Source organism: Rhodnius prolixus, unplaced genomic scaffold (genome assembly GCF_049639745.1).
Source record: "Rhodnius prolixus isolate KJV_2025 unplaced genomic scaffold, Rpr scaffold_2, whole genome shotgun sequence".
NCBI classification, from domain to species: domain Eukaryota; kingdom Metazoa; phylum Arthropoda; class Insecta; order Hemiptera; family Reduviidae; genus Rhodnius; species Rhodnius prolixus.
In genome coordinates, this window is record NW_027411592.1 from 24,215,859 (window position 1) to 24,231,407 (window position 15,549).

At 35.3% G+C, this 15,549-nt stretch overlaps 1 protein-coding gene across 50 annotated transcripts in view; it reads left to right on the forward strand.

Annotated features, from left to right (window-relative positions):
* Positions 1 to 15,549, forward strand: part of LOC141450519 (coiled-coil domain-containing protein CG32809) — a 218,382-nt gene that overhangs the window by 35,503 nt on the left and 167,330 nt on the right. The gene's annotated exons all lie outside the window — the stretch shown is intronic.

The window sequence follows — 15,549 nt, forward strand, 5'->3', positions numbered from 1 at the left end:
TTTTCATTTGTTGCCTAAGTATTCTTCTGTTCGTATAATAGTAGTGGTTTCAACCTGGCAGGTTGAATGAACTTGATTATAATACTAGAGTGATTGATAGTGTAAGGACTACAACCCTTTTGGACACCATTTCCCTACGATTGTGCTCGGCCACGCCCACTTTTGTTCATTAACCGGATAATAATGCTTTTTTATCTTCGCATTAGTAAAAAGTCGATTTGGATGAATAAAATATGTAAAATGCTATTCAATTTTAATCAGATATCTAAATTCACTAATGCTACTAGTTATTTCGTTTGTTATTTATAAGATTTTTGGGAGTATAAGTTAGAGGATGTATTTCGTTCCAGTCAAAAGTTTTATATCAAGTTTTCACTGTACAAAGTCCTGCCTTGAAACCAAGAAAATTTGTTCTTCAAATTTCTTTCTCAGTATTTGTGTGGTCAATATACTTCAAAAATGAAAGGTAGCCGATAGTTCAAATCTAATATTTAGTTTTGGCGCCACTAGCGGACCAGACAATAAACTTTTGAACATAATCAGCCATCTGGAAAAGCCACTTTACAAAGTCAATTTTTGGGGAGGAGTTTTGAGTTTATTTTTGAAACGATTTTCTTTAAAGTAGGCACACTAATTGCATATATCTAGAACTCCAAAATTATTTATCTTATATCTATTTTAATTATATATTTATAATTATTTATTTATTAGTTTAAAATTATTTAGGCATGTTTATCATGCCTGGCATGTTTATCATGACTTGCTCTATAGTTCTAATTAAGTGTATGTACAGCTTCTTCTTCTTCTTATTCGGCGCGACAGTCCGTCTAGCGAACCTTGGCCTCCGTTAAATGCTTCCGCCAGTTTTCCCTATTTTGGGTAGCCACTTTCCAGTTACGTACGCCCAACAACGCCAGGGCATCCTCCTTCACTCCGTCCAGCCAACGTAACTTTGGCCTGCCTCTCTTCCTACCGCCGTGTAGCACCATTTCCATAAGCCTCCTCGGCACGTCATCATCACCCATTCTAGCCACGTGTCCTGCCCATCTTAGTCTGCCTATCCTTATCGTTTTACTTATGTTCCGTTCTTTGTAGAGTGAGTAGATTTCCGAATTAGTGCGTTTTCGCCAAGTCGGGCCATCCCGTATTGGTCCAAATATTCTTCTTAAAATCTTCCTCTCGAAAATCAGGAGGTCTTTTTCATCTGTTTTAGAAAAAGCCCACGTTTCCGAACCATAAGTTAAAACTGGGCGAATTAGTGCCTCGTAGAGGATGATCTTAGTCTCCCTAGATATCAGCTTGCTTTTCATCTGCTTGACGAGTCCACAGTAGCATCGGTTCGCGCTTATTGTTCTACTTTGGACCTCTGCTGATATTTCATTACCTTGGGTAACGACGGATCCGAGGTACTTAAAGTGGTCAACCCTCTCGAATTTATATGAACCCACCGCTACATCGGTGCCACCACCGCCTGTACCATCTCCACCAGTCCGCATATACTTGGTCTTGGCTTCGTTGACAACTAGGCCTAATTTCTTCGCAGCTTCATCTAAACATGTACAGCTTCACCACCCAGAAAATGTTCCTCTATATTTATATATGTTGGTGACTTTCAAAATTTGAAGAAAATCAAATGAATTGTTTCAGGCTCCTTTCTTTAGGTTCTTAGATGTAGATGTACAAAATCGTACTCCATTTTGCTATTTTAGATATTTCACGGATTTAACATGTGTTTAATATTGGATTTTGAGATGTCTAACCGAAAATCCGAGTTGGAAGAATATCACTGCACCGGCAAGGCTTTTTGAAGTTGTTTATAATTTTCTGACGTGATATAGTAACCAATAGGAATAAATTATGCCATATGAAGAGAATCTCATGTTCAGTTAAGATGTAAAAACTAATGTATGGTAAACATAAATAAAGAATTGCTTAAAACAATTCATAAGAGTTCTTTTCTGTGATAATATTGGAATTATTTCGTATTAACAATATTGGAATCTTAGAATTTTGGTTTGCGAAGTAAAACCTCTACTTTTTTTCATTTCGAAACTTTTCTGTTTAGGATACAACACAATTACATTCTGGGCGCCACGGTTAGAGGCGAGACCTGCGAAGCTAATATGTATTGTGGTACTGGGTTCGATTCCCTGTCTTTAGGCCTTGGATTTTATTTAATGGTTAATAAAAGAAATTTACAGTAAAGTATGTTTGCTAGTCGCCTCCGTCCACGACACCTAATTGGTAGATGGACGTTAAGCCCCGAAAAAATTGGCGATTACTTACTTTACTTTACAATTACATTCTTAATGAGATTATGATTGCAAAATCATTCATTAAAATAAACATTAATGATGTAACTATACACATTACACTTAATGACTCTGTGAATTTCTCGGACGACTAAAGGAAATAAAGGTCAGCTGGAGTTTACTGCGCTAATCTAATGTGTAATATCGGAGAAAATCTGTGAAAAACTGTCTTTTGAGACAAGAACTAGCTGATATTGTTTTTGCTGCTAAGATTCTGGGATTCTCCCACGGAAAAATTTCTCTGGTAGCTATCAACTCTTACGAAAGTAATTGAACACATTGACATTCTGATGGTTATGGAAACATATTATCTGGTTGCCTTGGTTTTCTGCGTAGTGATAAGGATCATTCCGGCAAGGTACCTCAAAGAATCTGAGCCATTTCCGGTAAAGGTAAATGCTGAAGTAGTGCAGCCAACAAAGTGTTGAAATAACACAATAACAGTTGTAGTGATTGATAGCTTGTAAAACGTTAAGGCCAAAAGATCTATTGAACTAAAGTAGAGTAATCGCCTATTTTTTTCTGGCGGTGCTTAACGTGCAACCACCAATTAGCAGTAATGGACGGGAGCGGAAGCACATACTTTACTACAAACAATTTTTTCTATCAACTAAAAAGTAGCCACACGCGGGGATCCTCGCTTACAAATCCACGTTCGTGACCACTACACCAACATCCGTCCCTAACTTAATTATTATCCACTTTTATTAGTCTATTGCGGCATTATTTCTGCATGAACGGCTTTTCGAAGGGCTTCTTGAAGGGCCACTGCAAAATTAGTCAACACTTGGGCATGTTGATGGTTAGCTTCTTTTGTAACTTTAACAGGAAGAAGATGGAACAGCACCACAAGAATTAAGTTTCCTGTCCGAGTTCTTGTGCTTTCATACTACGAGGTCTGTAAATTAAGTAATGAGACTGATTTTTTTAAATTTTTTTATTCAAAAAGAATTACAATTCTATATTGTCACCTTCAAAATAACTTCCTTCTGAAGCCACTCAGCGCTGGAGATGTTTCTTCCACTCCTCATAGCAGTGCTCGAACTCTGATACTGGAATGGCCTTCAGCTGGTCGTTTACAGCCGTTTGAATGTTTTCGACTGTCCCAAAATGAGTTCCCTTGAGGTGATTTTTCAACTTCGGGAAGGGAAAAAAGTCACAAGGACTCAAGTGATGCAACACCCACTTGTTCTTGATGTTTGGTCTCACACGAATGACCCTTTTTCGAAGTTTGTCAAGAACCTCTCGGTAAAAGTGTTGATTGACCATTTGATCTTGAGGTAGAAACTCTTTGAGAAACCAAACATCAAGAACAAGTGGGTGTTGCATCACGAATAATGCTCCTTGCCACACAGCAATTTCAATAAACGAGGTTTTGGCCAGTAAAAACATTCCTGTGGCTCCTCAGCCTCCTTATTCGCCTGTCTTGAGTCCTTGTGACTTTTTTCTCTTCCCGAAGTTGAAAAATCACCTCAAGGGAACTCATTTTGAGATAGTCGAAAACATTCAAACGGCTGTAACCGACCAGCTGAAGGCTATTCCAGTATCGGAGTTCGAGCACTGCTATGAGAAGTGGAAGTAACGTCTCCAGCGCTGAGTGGCTTTAGAAGGAAGTTATTTTTGACAATATAAAATTGTAATTATTTTTGAATGAAACATTTTTAAAAAAATCAGTCTTATCACTTAATTTACAGACGTCGTATACCCAGGAGTTGCTCTCCCAGCTCTTGCTCCTTATCTAACAGACAGAACTGACTCCAGCTTAACAATAAATTTTTGGCGGTGAAATAGGCTGTCTAACCAACCACCACCGAATCCAGTCTGAAAGTTTCAGTTTTTAGTTTACAGAATTGAGTTTAGATTGCACGCGACAGATGGATTAATGATTCTAAACAGATATGTAGCTATTGAACCATTTATTCTTGTCTTAGAGCTGAAATGTCCTAAGTAATGAACATAGCCCGTTACATTTCAGCTTTTACTACAGCAAATAATAGGAAAACTTTTCATTTTTGCCCATATTTGAGGGGATGGGTTTAGAGCCATAAACCCCCCTTGGTTGAGCCCATAATTGAAGTCAGCTATGCTTTTTAGATTACATTTTAACTTTCAAGCCAATTTAATTACCTAAATTGAGGCTAGAGAAGGTCGTGGGTGTGTTGAGAGCAGACTTTGATCTGCCGATGAAGTCGAAGACGGAAATAGTTTTAACTTCCTTTGCAATGCTTAGTTTGGATTAGTAGTAGTGAAGTGTTATTGCTAGACGCAATATTTCACTGGGGGCACTTGAAGATCTAATAGAAGAGGGAACTGGCGCCATCTCGATATTACTTCCCTAAGCTGAAGGAATCAAGCATAGATCAATCAGAATGATTCACAAATATATTTTAATAATTATTAACTCCGGTAATAAATTTGACGTAACAAACGTTGAATTTTTTTTTTTTTATTCCAAAAAAAGTAGAGTAAAGTAATCGCCTATTTTTTCAGACAGGGCTTACGTCAAACTACTAAATTAGGTAGTGTGGACGGAGGCAACTAACAAACATACTTAACTATAAATTTTCTTATATTAACTATTAAATAAAATCTAACCCCAAGACTGGGGGAATCGAACCCAATACCACAAATACATCTCTCTCAGGTTTGTGGACCTTGCTTTTAACCGCACGGCTACCGTGGACGCTAGCGATTTTTATTTTTATTGAGAATATTTTCTAAAAACTACTTTTCGAATTGAACTCTCTGGGAGTTGTTGAATTTTAATTTTTTTTTTTTTTTTGTAAAAATCCAAATTTCTGCAAACTGTGAATTCTACTGAAAAAACTTTTCTGAGATTAAAATTTTTTGTAATCAACTCCTGGAATTTTTTCAGTTATCTGCCAGCCTCTGTAGTGTTCTCGCCCTTCATGGGGATGTTGACCAGTCTAATTTCCTTACAAATTTTGCATTTTATATCTTTATCCGTTCTATTTAGAGGTAATTATTCTAAAATGAATTAATCCTGAATGAGTCTAAATAAATGTAATAGTTTTGATCAATAATTTAAAGCTGTAACTGTAATTGTTAAACCCCAGCACACTATTTTAGTTAATTTTGGATTTTCAAAAATTGTCGAAAACCTTTTAATCACCCACGCATGTGCGTCTCCAGCCCTTTTTGTGGCCAAGTTTGGGCTTAGAATATTTGTTCCAGTTATTGCGTCAAGTCGCGTTTTAGGAAAATCTTGTTATGCTAGTAAGCAGTTATTCTCAAATCACTGTGTCGCGGCATGCAACAGTTTTGAAGTGTGCCGCCAAATTTTAGAAATGCATACAATAAAAATTATAACGTTTTTTTTCTATTACGTTAAAGTTTAAATTAAAGAAAAATAATTATGTATATGTTGAAAATAAACATAAACTATTTTACACAGTGTATTATGGACAAGTAAAATACTTTTAAACTTATCTTATTGTTAGTGTACCGCCAAATTTTGAAATTGTTAAAAGTGTGCCGCGTCAAAAAAAAAAAGGTTGAGAATCACTGCTATTAAAACGCTCCTGACGCTTCGTTCAATTGCAACTTTTTTCTTTGAAATTTATTAATAGGCAGATTGCTGGGTATTTGAACCTCCCAAGTATGAATTCCACTCATTTCATTGAATTGTACGCCTATTATAATAATGTTAGTGAGAATTCTGTAAGTTAATAAATTGTGAGTTGGCAAATGAACTAGGTGACGATTAACCTCTTGTGCTTTTAGAATTGTAGTTGAGAGGGTTTCACATCTAATTTTGTAATCTAGATAAACGGAAATCTGGGATTATCTTATTATTATAATCGCGTCGATCAAGATTTTAAACTGTAAAATTGCTAGAAAAAATATGTAACTTTTTTTTATAGAATTGTTTGAAGCATTTATTAGTAAATTGTTTGTCTTTCTAATTTAAACAGGTTATTCAGAACTTTAATCCCAATAAAAGTATATTTAAGGATGAATTTCTCAAATAATTTCTCGCATTTTAATAGATTCAACAAAAATAAGTTGATTTATTAATATGTTCGTCCGCTTCTGTTGTGTTATATGCAGTTCAGGAACATAATAAAAACAGGTATGGCCCAATAGATGCGCTACCAAAGACTAAAAACTGCAAAAGGTTCAAAATAAATGTTCGCGGTTAGTTCGGTCCCTTCCCAAATGGACACCGATGGACCACTTGCACGCTGTGCTAGATGTTGCTAGTCTACTACTGTTTGTAACTTAACCGAAAGGTTTATTCAGTCTTCAGTTCGAACAGTCTACACAGTTATATGGCCAAAATCGTGGAATAAAGTTTGATCCTTTACATGAAAGATATTGATCACTTAAATATGTGGCAGGAGGTTTCCAAGATTTTTGGTAATTAAACGCCACTCTCCCAAAATTACCAAATAATTATTAAACCTTCTTGTTTGTAACAGATGTAAAATTAATTTTTAGCCATTTTGTGTATGCTTGAGAACATCTAAAGCTCTTAACATTTGATGTTTCTTAGAAATATCACTCGGAAAACGACTTATTTCCCGATATTAAGAGAAATACTAACTTTACTGCCTTGGCAATATTTTTAGTAGAAAGGGGATGAAAAAAATACATAAAAATGACCTATCGCGTGCTCTTCTTTCTCTTTGATAACAAGTTAAAAAATTGAAATATGATTAATAAATACCAGATTTTGAAATGACCTAGCACCTTTAATTTTGAAGATATCGAATTGAGGTTTCCGGTTTCTTTCATAACTTTTTATACTCTTTAAAACTGTTTATATGAAAATGGGGGTCAACTGCAAACCCTCACTTTTGGTCGCGCGTCAGCCGCGTATGCGGGCAGGAATCTAAAATCAAGTTACATATTCTGAACCTAGAGTTGACGGGCAACAAATTTTTCCTCCGTTTAAGCATGAAATGCATTTGAGCCGTCTTAAAATGAACACCCTGTGTATACAAGCTTAAGCTGTCTATAGGCAGCTGGCCTAAACCTCCTCTTGATACAGTAATTGTAAATATTTTTAAATAAATAAATTACAAATAACCTAGATTTTTTGTGGATAGACTCCGAAAGAACAAATAAAGAAAACCGTTGAGGAGAAATCTGCCGAGTAGACTCTCTCAGAAAGCGTACGCCCAATTCCGTGGGTCAAAGGACTAAAAGGGTCTGTCTTTAGAGAGTCTGAACGTACTGATGTCCTGGAGCTACCTGGAGGTGGTGCTCTCTTCAAGTTAGGACTCAATACCCTGTCAAATTTATGCCCTAGACGTCAGTTACCCTTGTTACACCATTGCTGAGCAGTTGGCTAAATTGGTGCGCCATTTTCCTTCATTAGACTCGTCATATCTTTGACGAATATACTACCCTTTTGTTTCAAAGAAGTCCTTATAGTTCATACCATATAATTCCAAATATAATTCATCTAAGTTCCCAAAAAATGTGATTGGTTTTCTAAAATATGCATTGCTAGGTATTGTAGAATTCTTTATCCGGTTTCAAATTTACATCCATGATTAGGCTAGGTGTAGATAGAGTTGCATTTGTCATGTGTGACTCCAACTAGGCGTAATCACACGATATGTTCCTACAGCGTGTCTTAGTAATGCGCTGGCAACTATTAATTGTCATTAACAACAAATAATGTCAATTAACTGAAGGATTTAAAAAAGTGTAATCATGTTAACAAAATATCATTAGCCAATGATAAAAGAAATACACTTAATGGAGTTTACTTAATAAAATTTTATTTTAAAATTACTTTATGCCAAAAAAAACTTTAAAAAACCAAAACCACGAAATTTGTTCATTAAAGTGACTTTTCCGCGTAACTTACTTTAATTTGGAACTTAAAATTTGAAATTTAATTTAAATATTTAATGACTATTTAAATATAACACAGTGATATGGCGGCGGCTCATCACGATTAACACTTTGGGGGAAAGCTTAAACACCGTTATCTTCCAGAAGAAGGATTTCCCTTGGAAAATCTATCAAGTAAAGGTTATAGATTTGTGTGTGCAATGTGCGTACGAAAATTAAAGAAAAAACTCTAAAGTTGTTTTCGAGAAAATGCCAGAAAAAACAAGTGATAAATCTATTTATTAGTGCAACTTTTGATTTGGAGAGATTTCCCTACTAACGATACTCAAATTGGCACTTGAATTTTTAAATTAAATCTTTCTAAGAATTGCCGTTTTTTATTTATTTTTTTTAAAGCCCATCTTTTTCGGATTTAGGGGACCTCAAAAAGAATATTTCAGTAGAAAATTTAAACAGGAAAATGCGCAATACGTCATGGTAGAGTAATAGAATGTAAAAATATGTACTGTATTTCTGTATTTAGAACGAAATTACGTAAATATAATTAATAAAATATCGCAATACGAGTACAATCTTTTGGGTAAATAGTTAATTATAATTTTGATCATTAGTTACTATTTTTAAATCATTCGAACTTTCTTCATTAAAAATGAATGATTCGCAAAAAAAATATTTATTCAAATTCTGTTGATTTTGTTAAATTGTTGAATATATATAATAAAGTCTGATATCATGTATAAATAGCATGGAAAATGCTGTACTCGAATAAATAACATAAAATAGTATTATAGCCTTGAAATTAAAATGTAAACAGCACAAGAACTAGTTGAAAGCAGCAAACTCGCTAGTTTGACATGAAAAACTATCTCAGCCCACCACCACAACAGCTGTGTTAGCAACCACGAACAGTGCAATTTAATGGCGTGCTACCAATAAGAGCCATTCCAGTAGTTTTCGTTGGTTTCCAAAAAAAAAAGAAAAGAGATCTTTGCTGGGTCATGTGACCACATATATGCGTTTCTAAATACGAGGGTCGTTTGAAAAGTCCGTGCAAAAATAAAAACTACTTAATTTTTTGGGGTAAACCTTTTTTATTTTTCAACATAGTCTCCTTTTAGGCTTATACACTTCGTCCAACGCTGCTGTAGTTTGTTGATCCCTTCCGAATAATAGGATTTGTCCAAGTCTGAAAAATAGCCATTCGTTTCTGCAATCACCTCCTCGTTTGAATAAAATCTTTTTACCGCCAGCCATTACTTCATATTGGGGAACAAATAGTAGTCCGAGGGAGCCAAGTCTGGAGAATAGGGGGGATGTGAAACGAGTTGGAACCCTATTTCCATTAATTTTGCGACCACAACTGCTGAGGTGTGAGCTGGTGCGTTGTCGTGATGGAAAAGGACTTTTTTGTGGGCCAATCGTGGGCGTTTTTCTTGCAGCTCGGTTTTCAAACGGTCCAATAACGATGAATAATATGCACCTGTAATAGTTTTACCCTTTTCCAGATAGTCGATGAGGATTATTCCTTGCGAATCCTAAAAGACAGTCGCCATAATCTTTCCGGCCGAAGGAACGGTCTTCGCCTTTTTTGGCGCAGATTCCCCCTTGGTAACCCATTGTTTAGATTGTTCTTTGGTCTCAGGAGTGTAGTGATGTATCCATGTTTCATCCACAGTGACGAAACGACGCTTAAAGTCTTGTGGATTCTTCTGGAACAGCTGCAAACCGTCCTTGCAACACTTCACACGATTTCGTTTTTGGTGAGCAATCGCGGCACCCATCTTGCGGATAGCTTTGTCATGTCCAAATGTTGATGCAAAATATTATGTACCCGTTCATTCGAGATGCCCACAGCACTAGCAATCTTACGCACCTTCACTCTTCTGTCATCCATCACCATATCATGGATTTTATCAATGATTTCTGGAGTAGTAACCTCAACAGGGCGTCCAGAACGTTCAGCGTCACTTGTGCCCATATGGCCACTCCGAAAATTTTGAAACCACTTATAAACTGTTCTAATCGAAGGTGCAGAGTCACCATAATGTTTATCAAGCTTCTCTTTAGTCTCCTGAGGCGTTTTGCCTTTCATAAAGTAGTGTTTAATCAACACACGAAATTCTTTTTCGTCCATTTTTTGAAAATCACTCGACTTCCTCGATTCAAACGAATGCCAAACACAAAGAAATAGACGATCTGGCTGAAACTTGGTGTGTGTTCTTCCAAGAGATGCTACTAACTAAACATAACCTCGATACGCGCCAGTAGTGCTATCTCTCTGACTTTGCACGGACTTTTCAAACGACCCTCGTATTCACTTAATCTCATAGAATTGTTCATCAGTTTGGTGTAGAGAATTCTAATCCCTCTCCTATCGCTTCAATTGAAGACTGTACAGAATTAAAGAAAAATTATGTGCTGTGGATAAAGTCAACGGTCCGTTAAAATTGCTCGACCGTTTGTTTAACAAGTATGTGGACAACACTGCAAAAAGGTTTTAGATTAACTAATCTTAGACCAGTGTTTAAATTTTAAGGAGTTAATTGCCAAAGAGGTGATCTAATAAAGGTGGGATTTGGGCTGCCAAATGTCCAATTGGGCTTCAGATGTCAGGTGACTAAAAATAAATGTACTTGATGATCTTAACTAGGACTTCAACCTTTTATGTGATCCGTCTATAGTTCAAATGTTACGATTTAAAGACAAAACCCGCTTCCAAAAAATTTTCATTGTTTTAACTAGTTAAGCGCGGAGTTTAGTTTTTTTTAAAAAAAAACCCACAGTGTGCGGAATTAAAATCAGACAATGACGTGTGTACACGTCGAACGCAGGGCAAAAACAACCAAAAGTTTACAACGTTGTAATAGTCACTGCAAACACTTTTTCTGCAATCTCTCGGGCTTGTTCAGGTCTTTCAAAATTTAAATGTCAAAAATTTGGAAATGGAAATGAAAATCATCTCGTGGTTTTTCCTTTGAATTTTCATCAACTGTAAAAGTTATCCTGATGAGACTTTTCTACGGATGAATTATTTTATTTTAGTAATATGCTTTTTAGTAATGGGAATGTTCAAGTAACTAGTTTTTACATCTCTATAAATGCCTCAGTTCAAATTAAAGTGTAGTAGTAGTAGTAGTCTTAATTAAATTATAATAACATAAATATTACAAATTTAGCATATTTACATACAATAAACTAGACAATCACCATGGTCATAGACCGTCGGTGGAGCCGTTTTAATAAATGTTGCAGAATTATTAATTAAATAAACAAAATCACTGTGATTGGATTATATACAATTAAAAAACAGAACTAAATATGAAAAATCAAAACGGAAAAGAAGAAAGAAAGAACAAAAACTCTTCTGTGAACTAATAAATAAATAAAATAAAATAAATATACTAAAATAATAGAAAAAGTTATCAAATAAATCTTAAACCGAAATACAGTGACATAAACTGAATTTAAAAACTTATTAATTTCTTATTTACCATTTACCATGTCTATTTTACATTTATGTAACACATATTTTGTTCTTTAAATTTATTTATTTTTAGCTGTTTATAAGTAGTTATATAAATTTTTACAAAAAAGTGTCAATGATGGCCAATCAGTTCCATTCAAAGCATTTATCACATCCATTCCAGATAATTCGGATTTCCCAAAATATTTTAACCTAATTTCACTCAACCTGGGACAGACGGCAAAGAAGTGGTATATTCGGTCGACTATTAACCCTTCACACAAATGGCAGCACTCATCCTCATACTGGTGAAAGGAATAACCATCTATCCGAAGAACACCACCGCGCGCTTTCATAATCCAACTCATCTGGTCCATATTGAGCTTATCACTTAAATAGTGACGGTCTCCCAAGTCAAATATTAATTCCTTATAGACCGGGTATCTAACACAATCACTAATTTTCTTCTTTAGATTATTCCGAAATTCTTCCAGGACACAGGTCTGTATGCTCTGAAAGATGCCACACCATGTATTAATATTTCCCGAACTAATTATTGGGCCTAAATTATACGTGGAAATATTTTTATTTATTTCTTCTGCCCAATAAATGTTTTTCTTTAAAATTTCCATGGCAACCAGTTTGGGAAGTCTGACATCTGACATGTTAAACACTTTAATTAAATACTTATTGTGCAGTTTAAGAGTATGGACAAAAATAGGTGGAGAACCCGTTTCACAATAAATGAAAGGTGACGGAGTGAACACTGGCAGAGTAAACAATTTTTTGATAAAAAACCGAAACAACTTTTCCAACTCATTGCAATAGACTCCTCCCCAGATTTGAGCTCCATAGCAAGCAACAGATCTACTCACGGCATTAAACAATTTAAGTTTTGAAAAATAAGATATTTCAGGGTTCCTAACAAACCTACTCCATAACATGTTAAGGCCTAACTTTGCCTTAGAGACTTTTAAGCCTATATTCTTTTGCATACATAACTTGGTAGTAAGTGTTATTCCTAGATAATTATACTGGTTTACATTATCAATTTCTACACCATTAAAAAACCATTTTTCATTTTTAGATTGCCTACCACCATTCTTAAAAATCATCATCTTGGATTTATCCATATTAACTTTAAGATTCCATAACTGAACATATTTACAAAAAGAGTTTATCATAATTTGCATGGATTGGGGTTCGGAGGAGAGAAGCACCAGATCGTCTGCATAGGCTAATAACTTTATTCTTTTTGATGCGATTAGCACGCCACCACCATCCAGATAATCCTCTAAGTCATTGATATACAATGCGAAGAGGAGCGGACTTAGCAGGCAGCCTTGCTTCACTCCCACGCTCACCTCGAACTCGGCGCTTCTTCCCCCCTTACACCACACACTCGCAACAGTATCCGTCAACAAATTACTCACAGACGTAATCATCTTTGTTGACAAACCCAAATTATGCAACTTATAAATCAAAGAATGGCGATTTACAGTGTCAAAAGCTGCCGTAAGATCCACAAAGAATGCATAGACTTTCTGTTTTTTAATACTTAATTTTAGTTTAATTACATTACATAGAGTAAAAATATTGTCTATGGTGGAGTATCCCTGCCTGAAGCCAGCCTGAAACTCTTGAAGAATGCCTGTATTAGCCCACTCTGTCATTCTGTGCAACAGTAACCCTGTATATAACTTCCCAATAACATTATTAAAAGATATGCCACGATAATTAGAGACAGAGTCACGGTTACCTTTCTTTAGTAACGGAAAAATTAAAGATTTCTTAAAATTTGTAGGAGCACATCCAGATTCAAAAATATTATTAAAAGCAGAAAGTACTCTGCTCAAGAATTTGGAGCCGGCATTTTTAAAAAATTCGTAGGGAACACCGTCCATGCCAGGTGCTTTGTTGTTCTTAGCCTTGAATAGAACATTTTCTATTTCAAACAAAGTAAACGGCTCATCCATTTCCAAAATTTTGTTAAAGGGCATAGCATATTGAATATTACAGGAAACTGCAGAGCAATTATATAAATTCCGAAAATAATCTAACCAATCTGAAGTAGTTATATCAATACTAGACTGAGACAAATCGGACCCTTTTAAAAATCTCACCCCCTTCCAAAATTCACTACTATTTTTGCTGGTATTGATCTGATTTAACACATTATTGAAATATTGCTTCTTTTTTAACAAACATAAACTTTTATATTGATTATTGCTTTGCAAGTACAACACCCTATCAACAGTCAGATTGGACTTCCTAAATATTTCAAGAAGTTTGAAAGAAAGTGCTCGAGCTCTGAGACAGTCTTTATCGAACCACCTTTCCCTGAATTCGAAATTACGCCTAGGATGTGGATTGTAGCAGGCTGCCGATTTAATCAAATTTAACAGGAAATCAATTTCACCATCAATACTCTCATTTAGAGAAACTATTGAATTTAAATATAAATCTAATTTACTTCGGTAAGTTTTTTGGGCATCTTCTGACCATTTCAGTCTGGGCAAGAGGAACGTATTAACTTTTATTTCAGGGACCTTAATGAACAAAGAGAGGACGATGGGCATATGCTCAGAAAAATTCTGGGAGTCAATTTTAAAGTTTTCTGTATAAGGCAAAAGATCTAGATCAATGCAACAGCAGTCTATTACCGACGAGCCTCTATTACTTACAAAAGTTAACTCCCCTTCTGCATCACCTTTCAGTCGGCCATTTAGTATTGCTAAATTAAAATCATCCAACAAGTCCAGAAATTTTTTACCGTTCCCATTAATACATTTATCTTTAGAATTCCGAATTAAATTTCCTGACAGTAATTGCGAATGAAAACATTTTTTTGAAATTTTTTGGAGTTTACCAGTTCTACAATTAAAGTCGCCCATTAGACAAAACTTTAAACTATTATTTTCGTACAGTAATTGGGACAAACTCTTAAAATCTGACTCCCATGAGTTACAATTCAAGTAAATCGGAACGACATACACAAGATCATTATTTAACTGGACACTTATCACATCACTTTCCGATAGCTGGGCAAATTTCACTACATTTGAAAACTTTTTATCGATTTTGATGCCACATAATAAACCGCCAGATGCTCGACCGAGCTTGGCTCTTCTGATTGCTGGAACCCAAGTTACATAGAATTCCGGAAACAAGTTACCATAGATTCCAATATCACACTTTTCTACATGCGTTTCAGATAATAGAAATATATCATATTTATTTATATAGTTAATGAAGCCAGGTAAAGTTAAAACCTTTTTCAAGCCAGATATGTTATATGCCAAAATATCTATTTTTTCTTTTGTCTCCAACAATTGCTATTTCCCACTCTGGGGAGTATCCAGCTTCACCACACTAGATTGATCATCACAAGTGAGCTCAGAAACTGAGTGAGAACGAGATCTACGAGTAAATTCAAACTTCTGCAAAGCAGCTCTAGTTTCCAATTTGTTTTTCTTCTTCTGTAGAATAACTTCTCTGCTTGAATTTTCTTGTAATTTAGATTGAGATGGCGGAGAATCCGACAATTGCCTTTTTCTTATCTGCGATTGTCCAGATTCCTTAATGATAAGCCTATCATTCTTCATTATCGCAAACTTTCCACCTTTGCGTGCCTCAACAAGTTGTGGCCGCAAACTTTTGCGAAGTTCTAATAGCTCTTTTGGATAATCATTAGCAACAAACAATTTGGATCCTTTAAGTTTAGATAGATTTTCCATAATTGCCAATTTGATTCTGAAGCTGATGAGGCCTATTAATATCGGACGATTCTTTTCTCCTCTTCTCCCCAATCTTCTAACAAAATCAATATCTGTTTTACTAATATTGAGCTGTAATCTTTCAGCAAACAAATTGCAAACATACGTTTCCAATTCCCAATAGTCTGAGAATTCTTGCTCGACACCGAATAATACAATATTTCTTTTC